This window comes from Rhipicephalus microplus, chromosome 4 (genome assembly GCF_043290135.1).
Source record: "Rhipicephalus microplus isolate Deutch F79 chromosome 4, USDA_Rmic, whole genome shotgun sequence".
Classification (NCBI taxonomy): domain Eukaryota; kingdom Metazoa; phylum Arthropoda; class Arachnida; order Ixodida; family Ixodidae; genus Rhipicephalus; species Rhipicephalus microplus.
In genome coordinates this window covers 212,126,403-212,141,365 of record NC_134703.1, presented here as the reverse complement: position 1 = coordinate 212,141,365, position 14,963 = coordinate 212,126,403, and the positions used below count along the sequence as shown (strand labels likewise).

General features: G+C 44.7%; 1 protein-coding gene and 1 long non-coding RNA gene across 5 annotated transcripts in view; one reads left to right on the top strand and one right to left on the bottom strand.

Moving 5' to 3' along the window:
* LOC119172496 (transmembrane protein 50A) overlaps positions 1-14,963 on the bottom strand; it is a 250,480-nt gene that overhangs the window by 229,384 nt on the left and 6,133 nt on the right. The window lies entirely within an intron of this gene.
* On the top strand, positions 3,735-13,665 carry LOC142814739 (uncharacterized). Its single transcript, XR_012895059.1, has 3 exons — positions 3,735-4,105; positions 4,202-4,370; positions 13,437-13,665. It is a non-coding gene; the product is annotated as an uncharacterized LOC142814739 (long non-coding RNA).

Below are 14,963 nucleotides of genomic sequence, written 5' to 3'. Positions count from 1 at the left end.
AAGCATTGAACATCAGCAGACTAAGTATACTGCCTTGCGGCACACTACAAGCGAGGAGCAAAATGAAGAGATATTTGCGCAAATTCATGGTGCAAATTACCAAGTTAAGGCCTTCTAATGCACTAATTCTATACAAATGAGGTTCCAGTGAAACCTGAAGGGTAGCTTAACCCTTTCAGATGCCAACAATTAAGAACAGTCTGTAAATGCGTCGAATCGCCATGTTACTTCAAGGCACTCGATATTCTTTTGCAACAAGAATAATGAGATTATTATTGAATTTGTGTGTGATACAGCATGGCCGCTGGATGAAAAAACGCACAGTACGGCCCGCCGCGTCGAGTGGCTTTCAATGTGAAAGCGTGTGTCAGCCGTAGTAGCAGTTGCGGCCGCTGCAGCACGACAGGGCGAGGACAGGAGGGACAGGAAACAAGTGGGCGGCGGCTTCCTTGGGGCAGCAACCATAGCAAATTAGTTGGTCGTTGTCACAACAGTGGCCCACTCAGTTGTTGTAATCAGTGCTTTTTAATCTCATTTATCGCGGCGATGACATATCACGTATTTAGTAGAGTTCATAGGCACTATGTTGAATTGAATTTTCGTGTGCGTGCCGAGCATCTGACTTTTTTTTTCCAAAACCAGCTTCTTGCTCTGAAGCTGAAAGAAAAATCTACAATGTAATTAGCTGAATTATGTGGCCCTGAATGCGTGTCAAAGTTGTTGTTACGTTTATGAAGATGTGTTTAAATACAGTTTTTCAATTTTTGTGACGTTAATTCAGCACCTTCGCATTTTTTCAGCCAGAATGCTTGACAACTAATTTTTAGGACACTTGGCAATATACGTTCATAGTTTCTATATATGGATGGTTTTATTGTCAATAGAAACATAAGCCAAAAGTTGGGCACAGAAGATGGAGGCAGAACATAACAAAAATAAATTTCGTGAAAAGTAAACAGAGACGATAATAACAGATCGCTTATGCCATCTTTTTTTTTCCGACCGCAGCTCTTTCTAAAACTAGCCGCCTCACAATCTCCCGGCTAGAAGCTTTCAATGTGGGTGTCGGCTGCCAGTGTATATATGTATGTATGTATATATATATATATATTTCAAATATTAAATTTTGTCGCCCACCAGCTGCTTTTCAGCACCTTTTTGCCTTCGCATGTTTTGCAGATGTAAGTTTGAGTGTGTGTGCCGTTCCGCAAATGACCACAGACAGCCGAACTTCTTCGCTGGAAGGGGTGCTCAAGCTGTTTTACGAAAACGAACATCAGTTCCACATGGCCTTGCGGGAGGTGCACCATGCCCACAACGCGACAGCGTTCGGAAATAACCGGAACTAATGACAAAGGTGCCAAGGGCTTAAAGGCAGGCATTAAAAGAAAACAAGAGATAAGCCGGGAGTTAGAAAAAAGAACTAGAGATAAGAGAAAACGGGAAGGTGGTGTCAAAACTCCTGGATGCAACGTTTCTAGCCAGCGGTTGTGGGGGAGTGAACGCAAACATATGCTTGTCGTCCGCGGCACGGGGCACCTTTTGTGTGTGTGAGTGAGCGTCGCCAACTGATATGCACTCACTCGAATATTCTTACTGAAAAATATCGCCTGCCTAGCTGTGAAGCAATTTTCAACTGGTTTACTCTGCAAAGGTGTAAAGAAATAAAAAACTTTAAAAAATGCCAGGATCAGCCCTAAATTGAAAATAAATAAAATATTTTCGTGTAATTTGTTCCGATTATGTGTTCACTGTTGAATACAAGGTTGAATAAGTTGCATTATAATTAAGAACGTTGTAAAGGAAAAGTACCGATCAGCGAAGAAACCAGACCGAACGCCGTTTCTCATTTTTCAACGTCTTCAGATGCAGTACTAGCCTGCACACATTTATTCCTTTTCTTTTCCAACATAATCCCGCCCCCCAGTAGCATCGCTCAATTCCAGTCTGTAAAATTTCTGCACTGATTTTCTGAAAAACTTCCCGTCTTGAGCTTTAACTCAACAAGAATATACTGTTTGGGGAGAGTGTGTGCAAGCTGCAGTTGTTCGACGTCCTTCGCGAATACTTCCAGCTGAACATATCGGACGCAGAACATTTCAGACTTGCTTAGCTCCCGTGCCGAAATCGCTTCGCTGAGTGAAGTCTACGGCATCGATGCACAAAGCAAAAGACCCAGGAGGTGACGCGCAGGAGCTTCTGCAGGTCGCTATGCTTCCTTATATTGATCACCGGGTGTAAGTTCCTGGATGACGCTTGAAAAAATACATGTTGCGTCTCAATCTCTGCCTCTTCGTTTATCGGTTTGTACTGATTAGGTTCTGAAGGCCAGTTTGATTTTGGCTCGGACAACCATTCAGGTCCATACCACCAATAGCGACATGCACGTAGTCCTTATCGGTATGCCTCTAGTCAGTACATCCGCCGGGTTGTCTTTGCCCGGGCAGTAGCGCCATAACGCTGTTTCCGTAACTTGCGTTATTTCAGTCACTCTGTGCTTGACTCCACTTGCTATGGTTTCCGCGAATCCAGCTCAGTGTGATCATGGAGTCAATTCACATGACGCAATGGAAATGCTTGAACACCCACGAGGAGCAAATGTATTTTAGCAATCTGGCTCCCACTACCGCGGCCATAAGCTCGAGCTTTGCAAGCGTTAATGTCTTAATAGGTGCCACTCATGACTTTGCTACTATGAGAGAGGTAGCGGAGTTTCCACCTTCATCAAATGCTCTCATAGGCACATGCTCCGTAAGCCTTCTGGCTGGCGTCGACGAACATATGCAGTTTAGCCTCTTTAAATGCTCCATGCAGTCCGTCTCTCACGCAACGCGGAATCTTTATGTGGCCGAGCTGTATTACATCTGCACACCAGGCTGCCCACTGCGTCTTGATCTTCGCGGGCAATTCTTTATCCCAGGAATTGCCTAAAATTCAAAGGCGTTGAAACAAAAGCTTCGCAGTGATGGCGAATGGGGATAGAATGCCAAGCGGGTCATAAATTCGAGAAGCAACCTTCAGTAGGGTACGTCTCGTGTCAAGCTTCGCAGTGATGGCGAATGGGGATAGAATGCCAAGCGGGTCATAAATTCGAGAAGCAACCTTCAGTAGGGTACGTCTCGTGTCAAGCTGGCCAGCCACTAAATACTGGGCCACAGGCTTGGAAGAAATTTTGAAGTAATCATTTTCTATATCCCATTGCGTTCCCAAGACCGCAGCTGCTTCTCCGGATGCTCCTTCTACTTGCTCCTCCTGGTTGTCAAAATGTTCTGCAGCAGATGGTCATTGGTCTTCCACTTTCTGAGCTTCATGCCAGCATCTTTCATAATTGCTTTCGACTGCTCATAGATGCGCCGACCTTCATGGAATGTCTCCGCATCCACCAATAAATCGTCGACATAAAATGCATTCTTTAATATAGAAGCGAGCTCTTTGTCTTCACATGCGTTATCTAAGTGGTAGTGAATAGTTGCCATGAGCAAGAAAGGGCTTGATGTTGATCCAAACGGTACCCGTGTCATGCGCCATTCGACGAGCTTACGGTGTTGGCTTACGGAAATAGAGTCAAACCAGAAAAACCGGAATGCATCTCGGTCAGTCTCCTGTATCTCAATTTGTAAGAATGCCTTTTCGATGTCGGAATCGATGGCGACAGGGTACCACCGAAAGCGAACGACATGCAGCAATTCTGAATTGAGGTTCACTCCTTTATCCAAGCAGTCGTTAAGGGATGATACACCTTGGGTGTGTGACGATGCGTCGAACACTACACGCAGTTTGGTAGTTAACAATTCCTCTTCTATTACTTCTCTATGTGGCATATAATATAATATATGGTGTGATCTCGATTCCGAGGAGTAGCCTTGGGCACCACTTTTGCGTGAACCAACTCCAGATATTGCCGGATTACTCTGTCATATCGCTGCAACATTCCTTCCATCGTTGATAGCCTCCGTGTTAATCTTTGTAAACGCGATAGCGCGATTTCCCGGTTGTTCCCTAGAAGCGCTTTCTTATCTTCCTTCCACGGCAATGCCACAGTGTATCTGTCACTTTTCTTGCTAATGGTTTCATGGAATCGTGCAACAGACTCGTGGGAGAAAGGGTACGTTGAATCTGCGATGCCCATTGCTTCTGGTTGCCAAAAAGATTGCAAGATCTGCAAGGTTGATTCGTCATCAATGATATCTTGCACTTTCAGAATGCAGACCATTAGGCTAGAGCTGCAGTCAAGAAAGGCTTTTTGGTGACTGGGTGCTTGTAGCGTCCATCCAAAAGCTGTATCGGTTGCTACCAGTCCTGGAACTTCGGCACTTTTGACGATATGTCCCGACATGATTTGCCAGAAGTGGTCAGCGCCGATTGATAAGGTGAGGCGATTTTCCGTTTCCGCATCAAACTTCTTTTCGTCCGCAATGACCTTGCCTTCAAGACGCAGGTTTTGAACGAAATGGCTGTCAGCTTTCGGGGAAGCTATATTGGCAGATAACTGGAATAACGATTGCGTGCAACATGCAGGTGTCAGAACCGTGTGGGCTACGCAGAGGAACTTCTACCACTTGCCGTCTTTCCACGGTACTTGGTGATGAACAGCCAACGTGTTGGCTACGCAGAGGAACTTCTACCACTTGCCGTCTTTCCACGGTACTTGGTACAGCCAAACGTATTCAGCGCAATTTGTCTTTCTCCCAGCACCTGTAGGTGTAATATCTTGGCGAGATCTTCTGTGACGAAGCATCGCTGGCTCCCTCCGTCGAGAATCCCTCGGACATACCTTGTTTTGCCGTTTTTGATGACAAAGGCGTGAAACGTTTGTAGATATACTTCACTGTGATTTGTTGTGCCCCCGCTCAGTGAATCCTTGTCACACAGCATAACTGATTGTGACGACACCATTCCTACAGTGCTGCCGGAGGAGTCGACTGAACGAGAAGGTGTCGCTGTTTGGTTCGATGTATAGTGCGGGTTGCACATACTTGATGCGTGCCTCCCGTGGCAACTCGAACAGGCGAGTTTGACGCGGCACGAGCGTGTCTGATGTCCTCTGGACGTGTATCGATAGCAGCGGTTGTCTTTCCCAAGCATTCATTTCTTCGAATCGATGACAAGGTTCGCGTCACAAGCGCGGGTGCCACGTTTCTTCGACTTGCAGAAAAAACACTCCCCCCAGCTGCTCGATGTGCTGTGTAGTACGGAAGCCGTGCTGGTGCTGCCGCTGCGAGTCCTCTGTGCACTGCTCATCCAGCAGTCAGTCATTAAAGGGCTTGCACTGCTCCCGACTTTCTAGCTCTATACGTGTATGGGTGAGCAGATCCTTTAACTCCGCATCAGATGTAGCAGCTGCCACGCTTGCCTTAAAGACATTGGCAGCAGACCCGTTTTCTCTTAGTGCCTGACTGCGCTTTGCACGTGTGTAGGCCAAAATGATGTCGTACGGTAAGGCTTTCTGTAAATTGTTAGTCAGCATAGCGGAAAAGCTAAGCGTAGGAACATTTAGTGCAGTTAGACAACGGATATTCAGCTGCACAGCATCCTAAAGTCGCCTAAAGCCACGGACATCGCTTCCCGACTTGATGTGAGGTAGATTGCGAAACGCTGATAGGTGGTGTTGCTCGATCCGTTTTCGATCTCTGAAGTGTTCCTTCAATAACTCGATGGCGTCTGCATAACAGGCTTCGGAAGTCTGAAAACCACATATCGCAGCTGCGGCTTCACCCGCAAAATAATGACGTAGATAGAAGAACTTCGTCGTTGTTGACAAAGCGTTGTTCAGGTGGACAGTTTGCTCAAACTGCTCCCAGAAAGCCGACCATTCATGTATATCACGTGCTCCTCGAGCGCATCATTGATTTTTGAGAGCTCGTTGTTGCTCGCTGACAAACGGTCATAAATACCTGTGAGCTTGGGCTTGTCCGTGGTAGGGTCACTTAGCAGTGACCTCGCTTCTTGCAGGAGCTTGGCGTTCTGGGCTCGTCGAGCGGAGCGCTCGGTCTTGAGGCGATCCATCGGATCCGGTGTTGGAGTCTGGTCTGGTCTACGCTGATCAGGAATGATTCGTTGCAGTCCTCGCAGCCCGCAAAACGACGCGGTCGAGTAGAAGGTCCCCTCGAGTCGTGCAATGAAGGAGACGTGTCCGCACGAGGGGTTTCGGCACCACGATGTAAAGGAAAACTACCGATCGGCGAAGAAACCAGACCAAACGCTGTTTCTCGTTTTTCAACTTCTTCTTTTTTTGCAGTACTTGCTTGCACACGTTTATTCCTGTTCTTTTCCAACAACGTCGTGACAGAAATAGAGAAAAACATTAAAAGGAGCAGGAACGCTAACAGTTGTGTTCGCATTTTCCAGCCTTTCATCGCTTTTTTCGTCTCACAGTTTTCATATTATTCACTTCATAACAACTCACTCAATTGTCAGCACTGAAGTTACAATCACTGAAATTTAAAGAGGCTCGAGTCCACTGTTACGAGATCGCACACATGCTAAGTATATTTTGTGGTTGTTGCATCTGATACTGTATTGTATAAATACTATAGACATTTTTGGAAGAAGAAAGAAGTCTATCTTATTTTGTGTTAAATGAACAGTGGCAACTGCAATTGCTGAGGTTCCTTATTCTAAATGAAATGATGAAATATGAAGCAATGTTTTCTGAAGCGACATACTCGCAGTTATTATAATACATTTCGATGCAATCGGAAAGGTTTAGCTCTTACAGATCAGTTAGTTGTGATCTTGTAGGATCCGAGTAAAATGTGCTCACAATTCTTACTTTTGCGAAAACTGAGCGGTGTGCAAGGCTCCATGCATCTCCTGGCAAGACAATACGGAAAATTTGCAAAGACTGCAGCTATGTAAAAGCAAGATCGGTAATCGCCTTGTGGGCACACGCTAAACGGATATTAAAAAATTTCGCGGGTCGCACACAGATGCACGTGCCTGCAAGCGTACCGCGCATGCAATTCCGTAAGCGCTCGCGAATACTGCCCCCCCCCCCCCCCCCCGGTGGCGCCGCAGTGGCGGTTCGGAAACTAGACCTGTCACACCGGTTTCGGAGCATGCGGCGGGCTGTACCCGTGCGCTCTTTCATCCAGTGGTCAGGGTTATAGTAACTCATTTTGACTGAGTTGCAATTAAATATCTGTTTATCCTGAAATAATTGATTCTTACTTTTGGCATAAACAGTCTCATTGCAGGCTAGAAATATAGTGCAAATTCACTTTTGGTTATGCAAATATGAGCAAGGAGAATTTCTGCTTTTCAGATTGCTAGCATGAAGCTGCACGCCGAATGACTTGTCTAACGTGGTAGTGCCTTCAGAAAGGTGATCATACATACCAGTACTGTGCAAAATGAAGTTTAAAGAAGACAAGTTTATTATGCAGGAGGTTCAATTTATCTAATATACTGCCGGGACATATTGCCTGCATTCAAACAACGCGCCCATCATCGCGCGCACAGGGACATACATGCACGTCGTCTAGTGTTGCGCAGAGACGATGATGATAGCACGAGAGCCTAGCTGGCCCCGGCTGATGTGCGCCACGCGCTCGGGACTTCTCTTGAAGAAGTAGAAGAAGGCAGACATCTTTGGTGTTCGGCTGTAACGTTCTACAACCATAGTCCCTTTGAGTTGTGGGCACAGGTTCACCCTTAATAAGTACCTGTTATTACACCCCCGAGTCCTTCAACATCGTTACAATATAATATATCTTGCTCTTTCTTAGCCTCTACTTGATGCAAATAACAAAAACGAGTGGTGTACACAATCGTGTACATAGCGTCTCAAAGGGTTAACTTCACAAAGAATGCGCGCCCATTTCAGAGACTATCAGCACGACAGAAGCTTTAAAATTGAAAGTTAAGTGAAGCACTCTGCGTTAGAGTAAGCTCGTAATAAAGTAGTGTACAATGACTTATAACGATGTGAGTGTAACTATTTGATATGCATGCATGAAGTTAAGGCAACAAAAAAGCGGTTGACATAGAAGAATGAAGCTTAAGACATTATTTTGATTTTATGTGAACCGTTGTTTGCTTGTCTTTTATATTTGTTCGATAAATAACTTCAGAAAGTAAGTGACTCCACAATAACTGGGCATTGCACCACTGCAGATATTGAGCACCGTGTCGATGTTGTCCAGTACGTCAGGTAGTGGAGCCAGCTTGAAGAGTATATGATGTGTCATTGCAAAGAATATCAAAAATTTGACATTTCTTGCCCTGTGTCTTTCCCGGATTATTTTCTTGCTATATTCATATGTATAGATATATATACATTAATGGTGAGTGACACCGATGCCGGCGGCAAAATGCCGCTGAGAGTGTCCATGTAATTGCTATCACAATAATAGTGCCATACCTGGAAACACTCTGCCTTGTCCCAACATTTGACACATGTGATGCACTCAGAATCCCAGTTGGTAGTATCTTTTACAGACTGAAAGTGACATCCCTGGCGTCTAGGCAGTCTTTGCCCACTGACATTTTTTGCAGTGCGCTAAAAAGCAGCTCCGCTGAGTAACTTGAAAGGTTCCTTGTAAGAACGTAGAAAAAGATCTAGAAAATACTTCACACACAGTACGGTGGACTGGCTAGTAAGGAGCAGTGCTTCATATGTCTCGGTACTGAGAAACTTCTTCGCATCGTTTGCAGGCTCCGCTTATTGCTTGGAGGTATTGCCAGAATTTCTCTTCAAGCCACTGCGAGCTTTCATAAGTTTTGCAAAAGAACTACATTTGATCTAATTCTCTTGGCGACGATGTGAATGGCAAACCACTTTTGTATCATTCTCATGAAATTTAGTGTTGCACCAGCATTTTGGGACATTTCTGCTTTTTGGTGATAAAAGGGATAGTTCATCAGAAATTCTACTGCAGAAATTACTTTCTCTGAAAAAAGCTGCATTGCTTTTCCGACATGCATTTTCTGAAAATTTGTGGATTCAACATTCTTCTGAGTGAAGAACAACACAGGCTTTACAGCCTCGTTCTTTTGAAGTTCGTAAAGGTGTTTCACCAACTTTCCCACTATTGGTAGCATTCCGTCGGTCATATCACCGTATGTGGCGCTAATCCCACGATAACAGCTCACTTTTTGCATCGCATAGATGTGTTACACTGGTTAAAGAGAATGATTGCCGAGATGGTGCATCATAGTGACATTTATTTTCCAATTGTCCATGATGATGCACATAACCTGGAGTCCACATTTTCTCACTTTTGCTATCAAATGAGTTGTTAACTGACATGGATTTCTATCACTCAATCTATTTCTGAAAAAACAACAAAAAGATGCATAGGATATTGTAGGCTGTTGACAAACCTGTGGCCATCTTGTTTGCAAGTGATGTATTTCCTTGCGCAGTGGGGTCAACTCTGACGGTTTGTTGCCCAAAAAAGCAGTCCATTTTTTGGTCATATATGTATTTAAACGATATGGCCATTACATCTACAATCAATGAGCAGAGACGTGCTTTTTTTTTGAGCGGATTCACTTCTGCTTTGAGACGTTCTTTCATTAGCGGAGTCATGCCACCATCGCTGCATGACTTGCCAACATAGCCCAACAAAGTATTCTTCCTACCAAGTTTTATCAGACCTGTAGTGCGTATGTAGCAATATGCCTTCGGAGATAGATAATAAAGAACAACACATTCGCTAACAAATTCTGCGGTCCACACAGGACGTTGTCTTCTTGCATTCAGTATCTGCTCACTCAAGCAGTTTTCAAGGCAAAATGTGGAACTGCCCATATTCTGCAAACATTTTTTACCGCTGAATGCACTGTGTTATTTTCAAACTTTTGAAGCTTCTTATTGAGCTGTTCATTTTCTTCTCGTAGTTTTCGTAATTGTAACCTTATACGAAGTGAGGCTGGTAGCTAACTCTTTTGGATCCAATCTTGCTTTGAAAGCTTTGAAGCTGAATCAGCTTTGAAAGCCTACACGTCCCAAACGTAGTGTATAGCTCAGAGCATCAGCAGGCAGCTCGCATACACTTCGACGTTCTCCGCTCTCATCGCAAAGAGACTATGTGAAAAATGTTGCTCTTGCTGGTGTGGCCGTATTCTTTTCAGGAGTGTTTAGAGTTGCGTGATAGTAGATGTAAAAGCATTATTTGCCAGCCGCACTTCGTAAAACATTAAAACTTTTTGCTATCGCATTTGTTGCTGACCTCTTGCGGTGCAACTGTGATGTCTTTAGCCATCTACAGTCGCTCATTTCTTTAACCCGAACCCGCCAGCGTCAACCACCGAGTACATAAACGCCGTAAAATAGAGCACAGCGGCGAAATGAACGAGAACAAGCATGTGCGCTTGATAAGCAGTCCTGTGCATCTGTCTTTACTGGGATATTCCGGTAGTCGGACACCACCCCCGCTTCTTTTGAACATTGCTGCAGTCATCCTTTTTTTCTAAAAAACTTCCATCACAATAAAAAAAAATGTGTTTCACCGCATGAGTGAAGCAATGAATGTGATAGCAACAAGTTATGTTACACGAAGTAAGGCTGGCAGCTAACTGTTTTGGATCTCATATCAAGTTATAGCTCTACAAATACCTGGAGAAAGGCACTTACAGCACAGCCTCTTTCCATTGAGAGTACAGTTCGTAGATGAGCTCACAAGCTATTGGTGCTGATGCCTACCAAGATAGCGCATGAGCCAGCAATCGTGACCTTACAGTAGAGTTCACAGCTGCTGAACAGGCGATCACAAGCATAATGCAACTACAACAGTGTTTCGGGCAAAAGGCACCTTGCGGCTTAATTCGGGTGCTGCGACACGGTATGGCGCTGACCAACGAGATTAGTGCAGCAGAGGTGGTTCGGTGCAGAATGTCGCAGGTAAATAAAATTGGCGTATAAAGGCACTGAGATAACCAAAAGTGTAGAGGTAGCATGCCAACAGACAGAGCTACATGTAGCTCCACAAAGCTTCAAAAATGCAAAGCACACTTCCGTTGCTTAAAACAAAAACTTCAGCACTACTAATTGAAGCTTGCAAGGGTGATGGCACAAAAGAGGATGCACCAAAACATAGCACAAACCTTGTGCACGTTGTCATAATGTGCAAAGTTAATTTTCAATGAATGCATCATGAGCATGAAAAGATCATTCTTTGTGTAATGTGTTTATGTCGCTGCACAGAACTCAGCCGGTGAATTTTTGCATTTGATTAGTCATCTAAGGCTTTCGCCTTAACAGTAAATATTATAAAGGAAGGGTAAAACACAGCATAATTAAACTTGTGAGGGTGCTATCAATTCCTGTAAAGTCGTCTGTGCCTCGTGGTACACATGAGCCACGAGATAGGCCACATTTCGGTACAATAACCACCAAAGGTTGCTGGTGCAGTGCTTGCGCGAGTTCACTATCATCATCATTATGCTTAGCGCGCGGTAGCACTAGAAGTGCCGCAGCAGTGAGGCTTGGTGGGCATGAAAAAAACAAGTGCCTTTTTTTTTTTTTACATGGCGGAAGCCACGAACAGACATCTCCTGCGATGGGTCCATGGGAACGGCGTCGTGGATGGTCCCCCATGGACCCCTCGTGGTTAGTCAAACATCAGCGACGCTGACTTTGCATTACCTTGTTTTCGTTCTTATGCTGATTGAGTGTATTGAATTATTGTATAAGTAGTTTGTTTTAGTGTGTCACTTGTGAAATATTTCATGCACCTGGGGATACCATCGTTTGTAGAAGTAGTTTAATAAAAGTACATGATATTTTGTTAAGTTGAAGCACACCTGCTGTGTCTGTGTGTTTCAAGAGCGGCACTCTTCTTTAAAGAGCCCACAAACTACACAGAAGAGAAAAGAAGAGGGAAACTACATTGCATGAGCAACCGAACTTTAAACCCACTACGGTGCCATTGTGATAATTCAATGCAAAACAAAACTCAAAAACCAGATAAAAGCGGTATGGTGTATTCCTTGGTCCTCATAAATTACTGAACTAAAAGCACTAATTTGTTCGAACTGGCTGTCGGTTTGATAAATACAAGGGTTTATTGAGATAACTTCATATATAAACACCAAATGTACACACTGGTCACGAGATCAAGTGAAGTCTCCGCCTGGCAGCAACAGGCTAAAGCGCACAAGTGTGGATTGCTCTGTGCTTCCCCTGCTAGGCACGTAGTGTAATTATGTGCGCATATGTGTTGCACATTCTCAAAGGGTGGTTTGTCAAATCATGTAAGCGCGAGTGCAACTGCTTGTACATATACCTGAAATAACGTACGAAAGAATTTCGTCTTGCTAGGCTGCTGACGCATTGCAATGAGATCAGCGAGTGCAACTTCTCAGAGGGCTGTTTATTGTCGACTAGAATAATTTCAGCGTGGGTGCTGCTTCATGCTCTAGGCATCCTCCAAAACATGAGGTCTCTCAAATAGTGTGTGAATGCAGTGCCTTAGTGGCTCGATAGCAAACAAAAACGAGGTTCTAGGCCACGCACTTGCGCGCTGTTGGTAGGTGCATAACTACAGCACTCTAGTTAATCGATTATGTGAGGAGCCTTAGTTGTGTTTATAAGGTCATGGTACCACTACATAAAAATATTACTATCACATAAACTATGACAGTTCCATACTTAAACTGTACCTAAAACAGAGTTGCTCTGTGAAATCATGTGCTTAGATTTAGGAACACTTTAAAGAGCCCAGATGTTCGAAATTATTTCAGTTCGCATGTCTTACATTTATTTGGCATGTTTTCACTGAACATTTAATTTTTTTTAGATTGTCCCGAGCATTTGTGTGGCATTGTTAATGACCAACAAAAGGCAGCGGCAATTTTTTGTTTGAAAAAAAAAAAACATGCTTGTTCCATAAAATAACCAGACCTTTGTTATAGCACTGTCATACACGTAATCCATTGATGAAAGCTTTCTGCTGAACTCTTGCAAGGTTTTAATATCTACTGGTGTAAGAATATGAGCGTATACGTGGTAAACGCAACATAGCTCAAAACGCTGTCAGATACTAAGCTTTCCTGACTACACTTACCGACTGTACCAGATTTCATGGTGAACAAAATGGTAAAAAAAAAGCATATGCGTATAAGTGCGAATGGTCGTACTGAACTCATCGCACAGATATGCGGGCTCCTATGATGTTTCTGTCTTTTTTTTTGTCATGTGCAGACGACAAAGAAGTAAATAGTTCAGTCGTGCAGTGCTTAGCTTGTGCAGGTAGAGCACAAGCTAAGCACGTACAAACAAAAACAGCAAAAGCGTTATTTAGTGCGAATTGAGCGCGGACAGTCACTCAGGGGAATCCTCCCTTTGAAAGGCAGAATGCGCTTTACTCGCTGGTAATGGTAACATTGCATAGGCTTCGTGCATCGATTCCGTAGAGAGGAGAGCAGATATCACCAGTGAACTGTGGTCAACGCATTTTACTCGAGAAGTACTCTGCTTTGGGCTTTTCCAGCATTTTCCAGGACAAAGCAAGCAAGACCATGGGTGTGACCAAGCACCGTGATAAATTGGTCGAGTGAGGCAAAAAGGTAATATATGATACGCCATTATCTTGTGGAAAATGCTATGTCGGGTCTATGTGCTGCTGTTTGAACAATATATTAGCAGATCATAAGGCTCCATTGAGAGGGACACCTTGTGCTAAACCTTCTTTACATTGAAGGAAGTACAGCTGTGCAAGCTTGCTATTAGAAACTAAGGTGCTCTCAAGATTAAAAGGAAAGGTTGCATGAAAAATTGAGTAAACATACTTTATTGATAGATCGGGCAAGACATGCGTAGCGAGGCCCTCTATCAAGTTACATGTCCCTGAGTTGGATTATTTGAGAGCCTCGCATTAATAGAATTTTTATTTTTTGCTAATGTGACTCGTAACTGTGAGTTTGTTCATATATATATATATATATATATATATATATATATATATATTGCCACGTTCCATTTCCCAAGTTTTTGTTATCGTCCCAAAACACCACACGATTCTCAGCGCAAACCGCGCCTGCAGTTTTCTAGAGGGTTCCGGACTGTAGTAGATCATTTCGATAAGATCACGCCCACTGTGCGAATGGTACAGATTGTTCTGGAACGCACGCCGCCGCCAGCGATAGCACTAGAACATTCGACGGCGGGAGTATAAATGCCGACGCGCTTCGCCGCTTGTCAGTTGTTGATCGAAGGCCGACGCTCCGTTCGCCGCTATCAGTTTGAGACTGCTATCTGTGCGAGACTGCTGCTGTAATTGGACTTTCTGTTTACCGGGCACAGGTTCGCCCAAATAAACAGTTAAATTATAACAAGAAGTCTCCTGTCTTCGGCCACGTCACGACCCCGTGACATCTGGTGGAGGTGCTGCTTCGTTCATGTACCGGACGCCCCCGTCAAGCCGTGAACCCAGCCCACGTCGCGGAGAAGACACCAACGCCAACCAGGAGCAGCGAACAAGCCGCCGACAGCAAGGGCTACCACCGGAGTACGGGCTTCTACACGACAAGCCGCGGAAGACCAAAGCCATGACCGCGACTGCAGCGACAATGACAACCGCAGCTTCCCAGCCCACGATGGTCATGCATCAACCCAGGGAACCACCAATTTTCCATGGGTCATCGTTCGAAGACCCGGAAACCTGGCTTGAAACATACGACCGTGTGGCCGCCCTCAACCACTGGGACAATGAAGAAAAGCTCCGTCGTGTGTACTTCTACCTGGAAGACACCGCAAGGACCTGGCTAGAGAATCGGGAGTCCACGCTCCGAACGTGGGATGTCTTCTGCGGCGCATTTCTTCAAACGTTCGCAAGCGTCGCTCGCAAAGAGAGGGCCGCTGCTCTACTCGAGACCCGGGTTCAGCTACCAAACGAAAAGGTTGGAATTTTCACAGAGGAGATGACCCGCCTATTCCGTCACGCTGACCCAGACATGCCTGAGGAAAAGAAAGTTCGTTTCCTCATGCGAGGGGTCAAACAGGAGCTCTTCGCGGGGCT